At 42.1% G+C, this 18,978-nt stretch overlaps 1 protein-coding gene across 6 annotated transcripts in view; it reads left to right on the plus strand.

Annotated features, from left to right (window-relative positions):
• The first annotated feature begins 13,985 nt into the window (after positions 1-13,985).
• The window catches only part of ARPP21 (cAMP regulated phosphoprotein 21), a 196,970-nt gene continuing 191,977 nt past the window's right edge, over positions 13,986-18,978 (plus strand). For 3 of the 6 annotated variants that reach the window (XM_040086952.2, XM_058423594.1, XM_058423599.1), the window contains exon 1: positions 13,986-14,157. The gene's annotated coding sequence lies outside the window, so the exon portion shown is untranslated. The remainder of the gene's footprint in view (positions 14,158-18,978) is intronic. The other 3 variants (XM_040087010.2, XM_040087055.2, XM_040086960.2) reach the window with 2 other exon arrangements.

An 18,978-nucleotide genomic window follows, 5' to 3' on the forward strand; every position in this document is an offset into this window, starting at 1 on the left:
TCACAGGAAATTCTAAATTTGCTTAAGTCTCTTGGCATCTCCTGAGAGGCCAGGAAACCTTCTGGAGGCTTTTCTCCTCATGGAGAGTTGATGCCAAAATATAATGCATGGAAAAGTCAGCAAATTCCAGTTTGTTGGAAGAGCAGTACTGTCCACACATTTTTGGTAAGAAATGCTGTTTGATGAGTTCAGGTCAGGATTCCTGTCTGCTGTGCCAACCCTCCGACACAGGCACTGAGTCACACGTCACTGTCTTTAACTCATCCTCAGAAAACTATGCCTTCACCAAATGTCTGTATATCTCCTGGTCTTTGGATGTGATTTCTCAGCTTGGGTGTGCATGAGGGAAGGTTAATGATATATACAGGCATATTACATTAATTCTTAAGGGTCAATTTTTTTGAAGCCTCTGTGTGTGTATGTGCAAGGGTGTAAGACTGTGAAGATGGAGGTGGCCCCTATTGATGTCATCGAGAAGTTTTGGCATTGGAAAATGGCATGAGGAAAGGAGAGGATCAGTGGTGGGACCCATTGAGTCAACCACAAAAACTGAGCTTAATTGTGTTTCTTAAGCTGATATCCATGAGTTTTAGATGCTAAATAAATTTGCTGCTGCACAGGTCTGACTTAAAAGAAGAGTATGACAAAACTTTAGAGGTATCCAGCTAAAGCTTGACACTAAGCATTGCTTCTTGGCATTTTGGAAATGAGGGTCCTCAGAATGAGAGTGCACCTGGGTTGCACATCTGCCCTGTCAGCCCTGCAGCAGGGTTCTGTCTTTGAGCATAATCTCAGAAACTACGGAGGATCCTGGGCTACAGAAATGAGCACAAAAACCTGTTGAATGAGCATTGTATTTGATTGTGATGCCATGTTCAGATCCCTAAACATGAGTCCCTGCCTGCAGTTTCACCGCTCAGGAGCTTGTTCTTGTGAAAGAGCCTGGCTCATCAAGTCACAGAACCTTCCTCTGCAGCTCCTCCTGGCCCTGCCCATGCTGGCCCTCCATGGCATCAGGAGGAGGCAGCCTGAGAAGGAGACATCAAACACCCTGAGCCCTGATTTCCCCTCCTCCTCACTCCCTCTTCCAGGCAGACCACAGCCGGTCAGGGTCCACCAGCTCCCTGAAGATGAGCGTGGGACATGACAAGCTGCTCTCCCCATCATCATCCAGACACGTCCTTTCCATTTTTTTTCTGTTTTTTTCAGCACTCAGCACTAGATTTTTTTTCTTTCCTCATTAGTTCTTTAGTTGCTATTTTTTTCCCAAGTATTTTTTTTTCTTTTTTTTTTTTTCCTTTTTTTTTCTTTTTTGGTTCCATGAGGGCTTAGGGGTCGGCTAGGAGGCTAAGAGGGATTAATACCCTTGAAGGGACCTGGTAAAGGATCTGTGCAGTTTGCCAGCATAAAGCTTTTAATCTCATTAAAATCACAGCTAAATCACAGGTGTGCTTTCTGTGAGAGAATGAATTTTCCTTCTTTTCTCCCTTCTCTACCTGTGACAAAGGAGGCACTACTCCTGCTTTTCAGTGCCATGGTAGGGGTTTTTTTCCGTATTCATAGCATTCCCCCTACCTCATTCCACACATCCCGGGGAGCGTCAGACCACCGCTATACCACTGCAGCTTCGAGTCATGCTGTTTCCTTCATCCTCCGCTGCCTGCCTGGCTGTGAAGGCATCCTAACAACTCCCACAGCCTCCGAGTGCAGCAGGATGGGCAGAGCTACTGGCAGAGCGTGCTTTCAGCTCTTGGTGCTGAAGCGGTTGACAGATGTTCGGAGGATTTCTTGTCTCCGGACCAGCACTTCATCTGTTCCAAGTTATTCAAAACACAAACAGTGGGTTGGCAGGAGTGAAATATGTTCAGAACCAGGATGTCAAAACAGAAATATATTTTTAAAAGACAAGTGTCAAAAAAAAAGAAAAAAAAAAAAAGGAAGGTGTTCATGGAGTTTATAGGAAGATGTACTTGTATAGTTGAGATTTTCTTCTTTTAACCCCTTAGGCTTCCATCTGACATGCTATTCCACTATGTCTATAGTGGATTTCTTTCTTAAATGTTAACAGGGGCAATTTGGGTCCTGGGTCTCTGATTTGCTGGTGGATGGATTTGCCACATTTACAAGGTGTTTGGACTAGCAACAAAATCTGTGACTATGCTGTCAAGAGTACTGCTGTAAAATTGAAGTGAGATCCTGTAAATGAGTTGAGTGCTAGTGTTGAACAGAGTGGTGGGGGAGACATTTAGTGAGAAAGAAAATTATTCAAAAAAAAAAAAAAAGAGTAGAATAGGACAGAGACAGAGGCGAGCATGGCAGAAGTAAAAGAGGGCTTGAATTTAGAGAAGAGAAGCAGCTCTGCTTATTTCAATTCACAGTATAGAAAGAAGAGTTTCAGGGTCCTGTAGCACATACAGCTTGCCTGCAGCCTCCAGTGGCTGTATGCGCATAGTAAGGCAGGGGTGGCAGCTGACAGCAAAATGAATCAGCACCAGAGCCCTCTGAACAGGGCTGTGCTGCCTTGGCTGAGTTACTGCCAACAGGGTGTAAGTAATTCCAGTCACAGGTAGAAAAAGATTCCTCTGCACAAACAGTTCTAATGAAATTTGAGAGAAAGGAAAGGAAGCAAGTGTTTAAATAAGCAATGGAAAAAAAAGTCAAAAAACAGAAGACAATAGTGAAAATATTTCAATTATGCTTTCTCCTATTTTGTGTGGTGATTAGTTTAGCAAAAGAGAGGGGAAAAATATTAAAAAACACTCCAAGAATGTTGAAAGTTTTCATGTCCTATCAAAATGCTTTTTGGTCATCAAAAGATATGTCACTATTACAATAAAGGTGTCATAGGATAAGGATATAATCCCATTTTTTGCTCTGCACTAATAAATAAGCAAAATTCTGCTTTTCTGGTTTACCCCAGTTTCAGAAATAATTCTTTCTTCTGCTTTTGATGCTGTTCACGTGGATATCATCCACATAATTTTCTGTTCTACTCGTAATCCTTGTCATCAGGACAGAGTCATGCAGGGACATTCCCCAATCTAATGATAATCTTTGACCTGCAAATTAATCTGTTGCTATGCTTTATTTTGAGAACACTTTTGATGACAGTGGGTGCTTGCTGTCTTATTGCTGCTCATTGTCGTAACAATGTGTCTGGTAGGAACACTTCGGGGTTTTTAGAAGTTTTCTGTTCTCATGGGAAATTGTACTGATGCTCTGGCATTCTCCAGTTTGGTTGAGATTTGATGTGAAACTCAAGGCTCCAAATGTACATGCGTGGTGGATCTATGAATTCTAGTTTTGAGCTTGCAGCACTTTTATTACCTTTATAAAAGTCTGAATTGTGACTTAGTGCCCATTCCTTTTTCTTCCCAACAGATAGATGGCTGGGTGACTAGTTAAAAGTGAGGGACTGCTTTTCTTTTTATATTTGTGCAATTCTGCTTGCTTCAGCCCAGATGAAGCTGACTGATACTAATGCCAGTGAAGAACTGAGCAAAATCTGCCTGCTTTCAGTCGATCTTTTACACGTTTCTTCTACATCCTCTTTTTTTTTTTTTTTTTTTAATGCTAATGTAAGCAGATTTTGTGAATTCTTATTCATGAAGACAGCACATAGCCAGGAAAGGTACTGCATTTTTGTCTGAAATGAAAATGATGTTATTTACCCATGTTAGATTCATAATAAATGTCAGTTTTGATCTGCTTCTGTGCATTTGTGGGTGGGCGATACTTAAACATTCATACTTAGAGCATTAAAGCACTTTGCAAACTATTGTAGCCAAGGGCAATGCAACACCTACTTATCTTGTGCGAGAATCATCGAGTGGGTGTGGAGAGGAAAGGACAGGAAAAGGTAAAAACGCCAGGCTGGGAGATATGTATTTCACACAATTTAATCCAAACAATGATATGCCTTTATTCACTCTAACCCCTGGGCTTAAGGTGTAATTGCTTGCTGTCATTGGAGGCATTTTGGCTTGGTGTGTTGTAAATGAGGGAGAGATGATCAGTGACTATGCTGCCTGTCTGCTGGGTGATCCTAGAAGCATCCTGCTGCCTCCAGCTGGTTCTGCTTGTGTTGATGCACAGTTTTTGGGGCAGACCCAGCAGGCTGAAGCCTAGATCTGAGTCCAAGGATGAAATATGAACCTATAATGCTAGGCACGGGCTTTTGACGCAGGAAGTTAGAAGACATGTTTGCTGTGCAAGGACACTTAGGAGAGCCTTGATACAAAACCCCTGCTTTGCCATAGACGGGAAACTGGAGGCATTTTTAATTTCTGTCTTGATGGCCAGTAGAAAACAGCTGAAATGTCACAGCCTACACTTAAAAAACATTCTGATTTTTTTTTTTTTTTTTAATTCCCTTTTCATTTATCTTTGTTTTAGGAAGACTTTATTTTAAATTGATTTTGTTAGTGGATCTGCTCAGAATTGGTGTGCCTGTTACATATATTGAGAACCTGACTCCTGACTTTAGCTGGTGCAAGTGACAGTGTTTTAAATTAGGCTGTCCTCCCTGCAACTATCTTTCTTTTCTTTATCTCCCCACCCAGACATAAATAACCAGGCAGCAGAAGGCAGGTAGTGTTATAAATTGTCAGGCTACACAATTGCCTCATGTTTTGCATTCTGTTCTCTTCCCCCATTATCATCCATTTTGAACTAAAAGTTCATCCATTTGTGGTTCTGCCATGAGAAGATGTCAAATAAATCGATGTTGCAGTGTTTAAAAAGTATTAAAGAATACAAATATGTATCAATACATTGATAATGCTCAGCAACTACAACTGTAGTGTTTTATTACTGGCATTTAAAGACCAAGGGAAGTAAAGTCTAATATAGGGAAGAGTGATTATCTCTCACAGTGCCTAATTTAAAAGTTGAGTGCTAGTTTTACTCGCCAGTAGGCCCATGATCTATTAGTCCTCTGTTTCCCTTATACAGTAGGTGTTCCTCTAATAGAGAGTTTGCTATTTGCTTCTAGAACGTCAGCATGTCATCCATCCCAGGTCTGCATGGTGGTTCTGCTAAACAGTTGCTGTCAGGAATTGTAATGAGATATGGCCCTCTTGCTTTCCTAAGTGCTCAGCCAGAAATGCAAGGCACGGTGTCAGCCAGGCAGTCGAGGCAGCTGGCAGCGGCAGCATCCTGGGAGAGCCTGGCTACCTCTCTGAGTTTTTTTCATCATGGCATTTCAGGCTGCCTTGCTCTATTCCACTCTCCTCTGGCTGGTGCTGTGCTGTATTTCTAGCGGCACCGTAACAAGTGTGAGCTGGTTTGCACTGCAGTTACTTTCTTAAACACGTCTCTGCTGCTGTGCAGCATACCAGGATTGGGTCTGAGTTACAGAAATGTGCTTACATCATACCTAGAGCTTGTTTCCCCCTGGGGCTGTGAGGGCATTGTGCCTTTTCGGGCACAAACCCCACACTGCTCAAGACTGTCACATGAATGCAAAAAAGAGCATTCCAGTTCTTCACGTTAGCCCTAACTTTTTGTCTTTATTTATTAAAACATACAAAGGTGTGATTCAGTTCAGCCCACAGAGTTCTTGAAAGAAAGAGGCAGAGCAATATCTGCACCTGTCCAGACTATGATGGGCATATCTCATTCACGTCTCAATAAGTGTAAAAAGGCAAAACGGGAGTCAGTACATGCTGCTGGCCTTAAAGGGTCCCTTTCCCTGACACATCAACTATACAGGTGTCCCAGTTTGTAGAGGAAGGAGACTTTGGGGGAGAAGGTAGGTGAAGATCGTGTTTTGGCTTTTGTGTTTCATTTTCTTTTTTTTTTCTTTTGTTTAATCCTTAGCACTTTCTAAAATGTCTAGTCATGCACTAGGAAATAAAATCTTATCTGTGTTGCCTGTTTCCTCATCGATTTGTCTGAATGTTTCGCATTCTGTATAACCTTCAGACATTATGGACAACCCCATGGGCTGTATCCTGCCATCAGTTTTAGATCTGAATTCCCCTCCCATTGCCACTGAAATTTAGGTTGGGGGGGGGGGTGGGGGGTGGTGCATAAAGAGCTATGATGAAATACAGCCCATGATTTTGTTTTAACAAATCGGGATGAATTGCCAGACGGGTTTCTACTGTTGAGAGCAGATAATGCAACACTTGTGTCTGATTTTTGGAACTCAGGGGATAGAGACCAAAACTGCTATGATTGAAAGTGTTCTGGCATTGGTCAACCTCCCTTCCCTTTTCACTCTTCTGAAAATCTTTAGAACTGTGCTTTTGACAGTCAGCATTATAAAAAAAAAAAAAAAAAAAAAAAAAAAAAAAAAAAAAAAAAAAAAAAGCAGTGCTGCAGTGCTGTTGAGAAAGCTCAGAAGGTCTAGAAACTAGCAACATCTGAGAGAGAGAGCATGGTCAGTAAACTACTCTTCATGTTTCTCCTTTTCCTTGTGATTTCAGTGGTTAAATCTTCAGATGGGATTTTCATTGAAATAGTCACTCAGAAGAGCAGTATCAGCAGGAGGATAACAATAAACTTTATTATATTTATGCTGTCAGCTTCCAGGAGAATACAGGACTATTTAAATAGATGGTCTGATTCCATGTAAGGAATCACTAGCCATGAGACATGAATACCAGAGTGACAGCAATGATGTATTCCGGGCTGGAGACTGATCAGGAGAATAATATGTGTTTGTCCAGTTAGGTGTTAGTCTTGCAAGTTAAGCTGATTAGTGACAGATATAGATAGGGATAGGGCAATGATTTATTATCCACTATAACAAATCAGTCTAAAAATAAACATATGACAGAATAAACACAATGAATTGGGGAAACTGTTGTTTTTTGGTTTTTTTTTTTTTTTTCAGAGAGATAAGAATGTCTCATTTTATCCAAAACGGGAGGCAGTCATGCTAATGAGTGGGAGATGATGGTTATATATCAAAAACAGGGATTGGAGTAAGTACTAATCTTTGTTTGCTCTGTTTTTTTGCTTGCAAATAGGAAGCTTTCTAAGGGGGGGAACTCAGTGGTAGAATGTGAGTTGGCCTTAGTAAGTGATGCTAAGGATGGAATTGGAAACAGAATGGGATGAGCCTCACATAATTTGGGGGTGGAAGGGGGAGCTTGAGTGAATGAAATATAATTATGGCTTTCCTGGCTGGTAATGCTGCCTTGAAGTTGCTCTCCTCCCTATATTGTGAAGACATTTTCAGTGCAGCTGGAAATGTGTTGCTAATCAACACGCAAATGTGAACACTATGAATATAAACCCATTGGCATTTTTAGGAGAAAATATAAAGGCTTTTCATCAGGAGGATATTTGTACTGGCTAATAGCTTCTGACAGTGATAAACTTGTGAGCAAAGTCATTTCACAAACGAGAGGTTAAAATTCTGAAGGATTTCTCCAAACATGAACCTAGGGTCTTTTTAAGGTTCCTGTCAGTGAAAAAGTCTAATCCAGTCTGACTTGCCATCCAAACATGGACTTGTTTATTTCCTTTCAGATCTTCCTTTTCTTCTGCTTAGAACTGAAGATTAAAAAAAAAAAAAAAAAAAAAAAAAAAGAGTGGGATATTTCAGAAAAGTACATCTTTCTTATAAAGACAGGAACTGCTGTACCAGCCATAATGATACATCTAGTCAACCATCTTTAATAAGCTCCTGATGCTCTGCTTCATTTGTGCCAGCCAGCAATTCAAGGCAGGTGTTGGAAATTAAAGTTGTCTTTCAGAGCTGGACCCCTAAGCCAGAGATGAATGCCATTTCACCTGCATGTTCTGCCAAACGATCCATGATGTTCAGGGGCACCACCTCTGCAGTTGAACCTTCTTTTCTGCTACCTTGCTAGACTTTTTCAGTGTCACCTTGCCCCTGATGATTTACAGAAACTCATTCTGTGTTACCAAAACTGGAGGCTATTGCAGCATGTGGATGTCTGAAGAGCAATTGGAGATATATGTATTCCTTTTTTTAGTGTTGTTTTCCAGACCATGTTCTTTTAGGGTGAGACAGAAAAGTCTCAGTATTCCCCCAAATCATTTTTGAAACCACTCAAACACGCTTTTCCAAGAGTGGAGAATTAACTAGGATTGAACTAGGTTTGGCGTGAAGTATTTTTTATCTCAGTCAGAATAGCTTTTTCTGCATGTTCCCTTGTGTCAAGAATATGTGTAAGTAAAAGCTGAAAAAATGACAGATAAGTGTACTCAGACAATGATGACACAATCTTGTTTCCTACCAGGCATGTTTCAGATGTACCTTTTCTAGTTAATCTCTAATCATTAGTGTCCCATCCTCTGACAACCTGGCTTTGCTAGCAGCTTGTATCGGTCAAGTGTTGAAGCCAGCATCTTGCTCTGAGCTTGTTCTCCGTGCTCCCTCTGCTCATCTCTGGTTCCTCTTCTCTTCAGATGGTGCAGTTCCCCACACTCCTTCCTCCTTCTGGTAGGGCTTCAGCACTCACTAAATCCAGGTCCAAATGGCAATCCGGGATAACATCCCAGTGCCTGTAGGGAGTTAAACCAAGCGGTCTTTTCCAAGCTCTGCCACAGCAGCCAGCCTGCCTGTTTGCTGGGTGAGCTGCTTTGTGAATGGGCTGGTGCAGAGCAAGCAGGCTGGATGCGGGCGGGGGGTGTGCGCGCACAGGAACATCCACTTAGGCACCTGCGAGGAGGTTTGTGCGTCCTGATCTCTGCTCATTAGCAATTTAGCAATTTTTAATTCTGCTTCTTGCTTCAGCTAAGCTCTTGCATCATCCAGGGGCATTTTTGGGTACCTGCTTAATGCCAAGCCACCATCTGATTTTTTTTTTTTTTTTTTTTTAACTAATTTTTAATCTTTTCTGTCTGGGGGAAAAACAAGCTGTGTTCAAGCACTACTTTACATCTCTAAAAATAAAAGTTGGCTTTCTAAGTGCATAGCATACTCCCTCTCTTTCTTCCTCTCCATCTCCCCCTGCTTCCCTCTCCCTGCTTCTTTCTGCTGGAGAGACTGGGAGGGGGTCATTCTTGGCAACCGCTGAAGATGGATTCTAAGTGGTGCACAAGCGCACACATAGCAATTTGGCACACAGCAGGGGCTGGGGGCGGGAGGCATTTTGGATTTGTTAGCTCGCCAGCACAGCTAGGTTCTTGTCAAACAGCAGAAGTTGCACAAGTCCCTGGTGGCAGAGATGCAATTGGTGAAGCTGTGTTGGTCTGGAAAAGCAAAGATGTGAGGTCATGGGATCATTTTCTCCCTCATGCTGCAGCACAGTTGACAAATTAGCTCATAATCCAGCATTATCTCCTCAATTCCCATTCCATTTCCTGTCTTGTGTGCCCCAAATTTTATATCAGTTCTGATGTCTATTCTGTGCCTCTGTATCTTCGTTTCCCAGTCTTTATATATCAGCAATTCTGTTAATTTGGATTCTATGAATGGATAGGAAATTTTAGAGACTTTACTGTGGTCAGCACAAGCTTGTGCCCAGGAAAGATTTTGTCAAGCCCAGGGGTTTCTAAAAGCTGATACACATACCGAGGGAGTTATACAAGCTGCTGCAAAGCAGTACCCAACATAGGGCTGAATCAGGGGTTGTTTTTGCCAATATTGCTGCTGCCACTGATGTGCTATTGATGGCCTGTCAAGAAGTATATAAAAATTGAAAGTGTATTACGTTCCTGGTCTAGGAGTTGAATATAGTCTGCATAGCATGACACAGATTTCCTTTGATGAGATGCCTCACACTTTCTAAACTCATTTCTGAGTTAAATTATTTTTTTTCACTGTGCTTTTGCATGACTCAGAGATGCCTTTTCTATTTGTGCTTGCAAGCAAAAAGCATTGAAACTTTTTACATCTGTGCCATTTGGGAGAAGTGCTTTCATCTGCAGGTAAAGATACAGTGGAGTTTTGGATAGGCTTGACTTCCTTCCATGACTCTGTCAGTTGCTTCAATTCATGGTATCAGAACTTCTTTAAGATATCTTCGTGACAGGTCCATGTAATTGTGTGGATTAGGTTCTTGCCTTGACCTCTACTGCAGTAGATGTTGAGTCCTATTGAAGGGAGTAGGAGGATGCTGACGGATCCCTGTTTTTGTGTGTTCACAGTCTGGGTAGCCAAGGTGCAGCACTGCACTCTGATACAGTGAGCGGCTGCTTCTCTGGGAGTAGGCGCAACAAATCCCTCAGAAGTTATTTTAGAAAATATTAAGCCAATTTGTCACATAAGGTCTGGCCTGGAATTAATCTTGGAGTAACCTGATGGTCAATCCACCCTTCCCTGGTGTGGTAGAGACTGCATAATTACAGACTTCTGTAGGAATGGAGCTAGGATGTTCTGGAAATCTCACTTCAGGAGCAGTGCAGAGGAGCTGCTGCTCAGCCTTATCTCCCACAACACAGCCCTGCACATCACACAGACTATTCTGCTCACTGGACGTGCATTGCTGTTTTTCAGATGAACTGATATACCTAAAAAACTGAAACAGAAAGAAAATTTAATAATTATTAGTAACCAAAGATAAGAGTGCATCCAGATCCATGTGCATGAAAACATTCAAATTTTTGTTTAGGTAATTAAAGAGTGGTTGACAGAGGTCAAAAATAAGCCTCTAGTCTAGGGATCAAGGCATTCTGCCAAGTTAAAGTCCTGTTGTGAAAATATGTGAATATTCCCTTGTATATACAGGCAAACTGGAAACTTGCATATTGCTTTTACCCTATAAGAATCTATTCTACCTATTCCACTACAATAGCAGCAGTTTTAAATTGCAGACGTCTCCCTCAGAGTGTTCTGTAGCTTTAGATGGGTGGGTAGTATCTTGTCGATGGGGAAAGGGTCATAATTTATTTCTTTCATATACTCTATCACAGGTCTAACCACCAGGTATTTTGGGAAAAAAAAAAGAAAAAAAGCCATGACTTTGTTTGGCCTAATCTTCTATACAACCTACAGATTCAGCTATTCAGTTTTGCTGTGACAAAGTATAAATGAGTAAATTCAATAGCAGATATTTGTTACAGTTGTGTTGGACACTAGAGGCATCTCCACAACAAGGCAGAACCCAAGTGATTCTTTTGAGCATCCAGCTCTTGTGGATCTGACTCTATCTATTTTCTCATATCCTTGGGAGTACACTTATAATACAGAAGTTGGAGGAGTCAGACTAAAAAAAAAAGTTTTTCTTCTCATTATTGTAATTTTGATTCTTCTGATAATGCACAGCAATCTAGGCCAACAGCATCATGGGAGATCATGCACTCGCTAGAAGTTCTATGATACCATAAAAACCAAAATCAACACAGACATGAGAAAACTCGACAGTAGGGTAAAATCTCTGGTGGGAACTGCGTGCAGGCATATCCAGCTCCAACACTAGCCTCCTGCCAGCACCTAAACAGCTTGTTTTGTGTTGTAAGGGCTTGCGCAATATTGAGTGATGACACCAGCTGTGCCTGGGTTCTTGAATTACAGCTCCAAGGTTGGTGGCCATCAGGGGATACACCGGGCCTGCAGGAATGATCGGCTTGCTGCTAGACTGAAAAGCAGAGGGTTGGGAGCTGAGACTGAGAAAGAAATAACTAGTTTCCTGAGTCTCTTTGGTTTTTACTGTAACTCTCTTGGAGAATATAGCTTTGCATGTCAAATTTTTGTTCTGATATGCATACCTTCTATGTGCTGGCATGTTGTCCTGTGTGCAATAGAAGCGTGAAGGAGACAGTTACATTCCAATGCTCTCAGAGGTGAGATAGTCTTCTACCTGCTCTCAAGCTTTGCAGTTAGATTTGGTTTTCATTTAGCATGAATTATTTGTGATGAGAATTCTAGCTAGTGAGGAGACACATTTCCTGAAATGGATATACAACACATGCCTCAGCCACAAAGATCCCTCACTAAACCGATGTCTGGTGCCTTCCTCTTTTAAAGAAAGCTGTAATTTTCTTCCATAGTAAGCTTAATGCCTTTGACAGAAACTGAACAAAGCAAAGACCAATTTAAGTAATTTGTTTATATAGGTGGCTGCACATAGTCACTTAACAGCTTCTGTCAGATAAAGATAAAGCAGACTTCCCATGTTCCAGTTTGGCATGCATTATAAGGACTAGAAGAATTGGATCTGAATCCACATTCCTTAAGAGAAATGTTGCTTTCTCTAGCAGGCTGAGTTATGCGGCTTTCATCTGACATTTTTTTCTCTGAAAGGCTTTAAAATACAAAAAAGAAAAATCCAAATATAGCAATAATGTTATTTGAAAGATGTAAATTATTTTTTTTAAAGATTTCGTTTAAAGATAGATTTTGTGCCTAAATTGAAATATGTTTAAACTGAACTACTTGAATGATTAGTCAGGGAATGAATAGACATTATTTGGCTATTGCAGTCTGGCAAGCCCATCTTGATTTGGTCAGCTAGCAGGGAGCAATACCGCTCGCAGGGAAGGAGGAATCTTCCCAGATCTTGGCCAGGTTTATATATTACTATCAAAAGAGGCTGTGGAAATTAATCAAGTTTCTTTTCCCCAGGGATCAAAGGTTACTCAGAGGATGCAGGAGTAATGTAGGGATTCAGCTGTGTCACATTTTCTCTGTAATTGAGCTGTCTAGGGAGCCTCCCACGTTTTGCAGAAGTGGAAACATCCAGTTTCATTTTATCTTTCTCAGACTGCAGCAGCTCCCTTCTTTGGAAGCCAAGGTCACACTACATTTACTTTTGGTGTTTGTCCCTTTAATTCTCCTACAGTTTCACAAATGGTTCTGGTGTATTTTTGAATTTTAGCTTATAATCACTTTTTTTTTTTTTTTTTTTTTTTTTTTTTTTTAAGGCACCATCTGGTCCCTGATATGGTTTAAAATAACAATCTAGCCAGGACACAACCAGCAGAAGGACTTTACACCTTTCACAACCCAGTGTGAGAGCTTCCCCACCTATATTTCTCCACAGACACTGTCACCATCAGATCCTGTTCCCTCCAGACAGGTTTTGCAGCAAGCAGGGTCTTGCAGCTCTTGCTTTCCATCCCTTTCATCTCAAACATAGACATTTTATGGAAACAAAATGGATGCACTAGAGAAGCTTTCAGCCAGGAATGTGGGAGGTCTGCTGTATACAGCTCAGTCAGAGAATTTGTAGTTGGAGCTCACATTTGCATTTAAGCTGCCCTCTGGTGCTTACCACTTCTGCAGTGCATGCCTTCATCGTGTCCCGTGGTGCCTGGAGACATCTGCAATATCCAGGGAGAAGAGGGAATCAAGCACTGCAGAAAATCATCATCAAAAACAACAACAACAAAAAGTGGCCCCGTTCTGTGGGTATTTTATTTTAAGCAGGACATTAGCATGCTATGTTATCGTTGAAGGTTATGCTGGGCAGAAAGGGTTTTTTTTTAAATTATTATTATTATTGTGATTTTTATGAGACGCAGCATTGTTTATTTTATCTTGTTGCTGTGTGCAACAGTGCTGTCTGTCATGGGTGCTTTCCCAGTAGCCACAAATCAAAGCATGCCACTAAGCAGAGTGGTCGTGTGACTGACACCCTCAGCACAGCTGAGGCTCAACCTGGTGTTTCTCCTCTGGCTGTTGGAGGACCAGAGGTTATCAGTGCCAAGGTAGCAGGGACAATAAATACGAATGTACCTTTTTCTACTCGCAGCCAGCAATTCTGAAAGGACCTAAGCCGCTGCTGGAGACAAAAGCAGGTTAACGTAATGAGTGGGAAAGGACCGTGAACAACTCTGGAACTTCTGTGTAGGCTATCTGTGTGACGGGGCATTTACTGGTCTTTTGGGTTTGTTTTCCTCTCAGCTAAAGGCAAAGCCGCACGGTGATTTCGCTGCAGGTTTCTCTGTGCCTGAATGCTGCCCCTGCCCCCGCCGCACTCCCTGGCGCTGGTTAATATTAGCCGCACAGCTGATTGTCCCGGTCGGTGCCCTGCAACAGGTGCGGCACGGCCGCCGTGCTGGAATCCCGCCCGGACCGATGCCGGCGCTGGCACAAGCCTTCCCATTATATCAGGAAGCCCATGTCCCTTCGCCACGATGCCCCGGCACCCCAGGCTGGCCCCAGCTGTCTGCCGGACGTGGAGCAGAGCGACAAGCGCCCGGGGAGGCTGCGGCCGGGAGAAGCGCTCCGTGATTCCCCTGGAGCGGGAAGACGGGAGGCTCCTGGATGGGACTCACAGCTGCGTGCGTGGGGTAAGGAGAAGGTTTCTGCAGAGCCCCAGGCCCGTGGTTTTGTGGCGTTGCTCTTAGAGGAGGGAAACACAAACAAATAAGTACTAAAAATCAAGTATCAGCGCTCTGTAACAAGCAAATATGGGTTGAGCTCATCGCGTTGGCCGTACTTTCTTTACAGCACAACACTTTGGGTTTGCATTAATTTTAATTGGCACTCTAATTTTAGAATGCTCCTGTGAAAAGTTACTTTCAATTCCAGTGGTGATTAGATGGTGATGACGTATTTTAATAATAAACATGGGACACATACTGAAAAAGAAATCGAATGTGCTGGCTGCACTTGTGGGGAGGGGAAGAAGTGCTATTGCTCTGCTCTAAAATAATCTGCTCTGGCGTGATATCTTAAGGTCTCCCATTTTTTTTTTTTTTTTTTTCCCCTTTCTTTTCTTTCTTTCTTACCACCTCTTTTTTCTTTTATTTTCTTAAACCATAACAGCATCTTTTAGTAAGAACAACAAAATATCTAGGTGGTGTTTACATAGCCAAAATGTTGGAGAGAGGAAGGGGGAGCCGAAAGACTTGGAAGGTTTTACAGGATCGTTTCTAGCGTCCTGTTCCCTTAAAGTGACCCCTCTCCATTGACTGTGTGAAGAAAGGCAGGGCTGTCAGGCAGGTCAGAAGGGATCTGTGTGCCAGAGTGTGACTTGTGTGTGCTGGTGCTGTGCCTGCATGCATGCTTAGGCACTCGAGCAGGTTCTGGCTGCAGTGTGGCCATCTCTAAATTCAGTGATTTCTGCTCTGAATTGGTCCACAACCCAGGGCAGTAGGCCAGCTTGAAGTAATGCTCCTGGAGAGTTAGATTGATGCAAGGGACTGAAATCAGTGGGAATCTCTCCCGTGACTATGGTAGGTTTTGGGTCAGCACAGTCCTCACTATTTCTACTCCTATCTATATGTAGCTGTGAAACAACTGTTTTGGGAAGTTGTGGAATAAATAAGCGCTATCTGGGCCAAATAAGTACAATAGGGAACTGATGAGAAAGGTCCAATTTCATAAGTGTCAGGCGTCTCTATGCATAGTCTAGGTTTAAGTTCCTTCCAGGAGAGGTTTTTAAAGTCATTAAAATTTGGACATTGTTTTGACATGAAAAAGAGAAAATGCCTTTTCTCAGTGCTGCATGTGGGGTTGTGATTCAAGGTGGAGGTTCTTTGCTGTGGGAACCCTGTCTTAGGGGATTGTGAGATCCTCCCTGGGTCAGTGCCTCTGGCTGAGGACACTGCGGCTGTAACACTACTACTGTCCTGCAGCTCCTGACCTCTCCACAGGCAGCACTGTTCTGGGGATTTGACGCGGTTGTTTGGCAATGAGAACACTATGTAAACTATGACAATCCTGCACATCTCACAGTGCCTTGACTCATGCCTCTAGCGAAACGTTTCTCCAGCTCCCTCTCTATTTCCCACCATCCACCCACACTGGTTTCTGTTCCTCTTATTTTGATATGTGAAGCAGAATTTGCTGCACCTCAAACTGGTGCTTCAGCCATGCCTGAGAAGGAGCTCCCACAGGGATGGGCCAGGGCTGAGGGTTGGTGCTTCACTGGAGGGACATGTGCCAAGGCACAGCGAAGATACATGACTACCTCTCTTTGAAAAGCATTTATTTGTAACTTTGAAAGTGCCCCTATAAGCAGCTCACAAAGAAGCCATTTCCAAATTTGATGCCAGTTTTTAAGTGCAAGATGAAAGTGGATTTTGCTGCCTCTAAAATCGGTAGCTCCGAGTCCCTCAGGAGAGGTGTAGCAGTCTGCGTCACTGGAGAGCCAGATCTGTCGCCTCACAAAAGATCTTGTATCAAGGTGGGAAAGCATAAATGAACATGTGGAACTCCAGCAATGCTGGGTAGAGAACAGCACGTTGCTAAAAATGTTGTTTTTTAACTGTTAAGATAAAACGCTCAGAGTCACAAAAGTTTGAGAAGAATAAAGTGTTTATCCCACTTTGTACACAAATCAGTGATCCTGGAGAGACGTTAGAGGGCATATCCAAGTAAATGTTACAATTAACTTTTATAACCGAGCAGGTCATGCAGTCACTACTGTATCTAGAAATTTTTTATTAATATTATGCATCATTTTCATAGGAAACTGACATTATGGGTTTATGGGCTCCTGTATTACATTATGTAGTATATCATTACCATAACTTACCCTCCCATCATTCTACTAATTCCTTGGAAATTTAGCTTGTAATTTCACTATAACATATTACAAGAAAACCCAGTTACATTTAGAAGCGTTATGGGAATCTTCTCTTGTACTGTAGACACACTACCTGGTCAGATTTATTTTAATTTGCTGAGTGAGAAAAACAATCTCTTTTACTTTTTCAACTGTTACAAACATCTGCCTTTTCCCATGCCCTAGGAGTATATACACATATATGCATTTGAGAATATAATTTCTATAATATAAAGAACGTGTTAATGACCTTGTTAGGGTCTTTACAGCACTGTTGGTGAAGCTGATGATAGCCAAGCATGCGAGCAAGGTATCCAGTGGTCACAGACTGGCAATCTTGTCCTTCTGTGGACTTATAAAGGAACACTTCCTTCTTCTTATTTTGGCACAGAAAATGTGATGATGGTCTGTTCCCTCCTCACTGAGGTCTAGAGACAAAAAGCAAAGGAGAAAGGATGCTTAGCAGGGCAATTGGGAAGAAAAGACTGGGGCATTTTCTACTAGATGCTCTCCAGAGCAAAGGCAATATGCAGACAGGTTTGTCTACAACTATAATTGTATATAACTGGGAACATCTCACCTCCTAAAAATCAAAAGGGAAATTACTGGAAATACGGAAAAAGGATGCATGAACAATCTTACTGGATGCTGCAGAGGTACATCAGTGGAATTACATGACCCATCTCTTGGGGAGGTCTGAGGAGGACATACCCCTGTGGAGCAGAGTCTGTCACTGTCCTGGTCTTGCCTGACTTGTTACTGACAAACATCACTTGAAAAATAGGGTAATGTTAACATGTTCTCACTAATCATGATTACATTTAGATGTCTTTGTCTTGAATCTAGAGCTATCTCAGATCTATGTAGTCATGGTTTTCCCCTGTTACTTTCCTGGCAAGTTCAGCCACTTCTCCCTTGCTGCTATGATGGCAACTACATCCCTATTTACTTCTTCATCTCTTCCCAGCAGCAATTAAGAAAGATTAGGTGAAAATCTCTGTATCCCTAGGCTAAAGACATCCATATGTGTGTGATGCAGGAGAGAGCAGGCAGGCACCAGAATTATTCACAGGGAAGGGAACCTCCATCCATTTCTCCTTCAAAGAAGGAGGAGGAGAGTTGTTCATGAGGCATGCATGCAGGTTGGCTTCTCCTGTATTAAGAGGATGTTATAGGGAAGGCTCATAAAGAAGGTGCCCACTCAATCCTTAGCAACATGCGGCCTGCTCCAGGCAGGTCAAGTGTTAATGGAAGAATGACGAAATGGAAAACAGCAGCAGCCCAGGCCCCTGCCCCTGCAATGGTGGATCCCTGTGCAGTGCAAAGGCCCAGAGCAGGAGCAGGGCCGGTGACTAGCAGTGATGGATGGTGTTGAGACCTCAGAGAGAAACGATATAAAAAATGGTTGTTCTGACACAGTAGGAAATGTTTGCATAGTGAGGTGACGGGTAATAAATAAGATTATGTTGCTATAGGTCCTTCAGGCAACGCTGGAGCAAAAGTAGTTTCTGATTTTCTTTCTCTGAGGAAAAAAAGGTACAGAGGCAAGGACTCTTATTTGTAATAGCCAGGCATGAATAAAACCCTGTTTGCTGCACACAGTCTGTGATGGAAGGCTGATGCAGATCCAATCCAATTACTACTGTAGCTGTAGGTTCTTAGTTGTCATAGTTAAGGTTACAAAACAACCTCCCTCGCAGCTTGTCTAACGCCACTGTCTGGAGCCGAGGCCCCACCACCGTATCCATGGTTAAAACATCGTCTTTTCTTGCACTTGTTATCAGGGCTGCCACTAAAATCCGAACAATCAGACGGTTTGCCCCAGGCATTGACTCATTATATGTGATACATGATAACACATAGAGGGATACAGACTCAACTTTTTCCCTGAAATTTCCAGGTGTTACAGTTTGTTATTTACAATAGCTTTTTTTTCTGGGCAGGTTGTTGTTTGGGTTTTGGTTGGTTGGTTTGCAGGTTTTTTTGGTGCGAATTTTCCTCTCTTGTTCATTTTTATTTGAATAGCGAAAAATAGAACTCTATTGTGATGGTTTTGAAACAAAACAACACCCAAAGCCCTCCATCTTGACTCATATGTATTTCTATATACTAAAATCTTAAATCTAAGTTTCTAGCATTCCAACACGCTATTACTGCTGCTGCAGTGGTCCATGCAAGTTTTTGCTAGGTAGATAAATGCTACCTGGATGCACTATTGCCAATTAATAAATACTTTGATTATGAAATCTAATCATTGCTTTAGCTGTCTGGCAGGGATTATTCAAGATTTTTTTTATTTTTTTTTTTAATAGGAATGTGGGGACTACACGGGTATATTTTTAACATTTTGAGCTAGCTTTGACAGTCTTGCCCTCAGCTCCCTGAAACCAGTGAAGCAAAGTTCCCTTTCTTTTATTTTTCTTTATAAACACCTAAGGAATGCATAAGAAATTTTATGTTGAACTTTTCTCTTCTTTTAGTATGTATCTGAGGGTTAGTGCAGAGCAAGGGAATGAGAGTAGTGAAATTATCTGCCTAGCTGCAATGTTTAAGGCTTTGTATGATGCACTTCAGAATACTTCCTGTGGAGAACTTTTGG

Source organism: Hirundo rustica, chromosome 1 (genome assembly GCF_015227805.2).
Source record: "Hirundo rustica isolate bHirRus1 chromosome 1, bHirRus1.pri.v3, whole genome shotgun sequence".
NCBI lineage: Eukaryota > Metazoa > Chordata > Aves > Passeriformes > Hirundinidae > Hirundo > Hirundo rustica.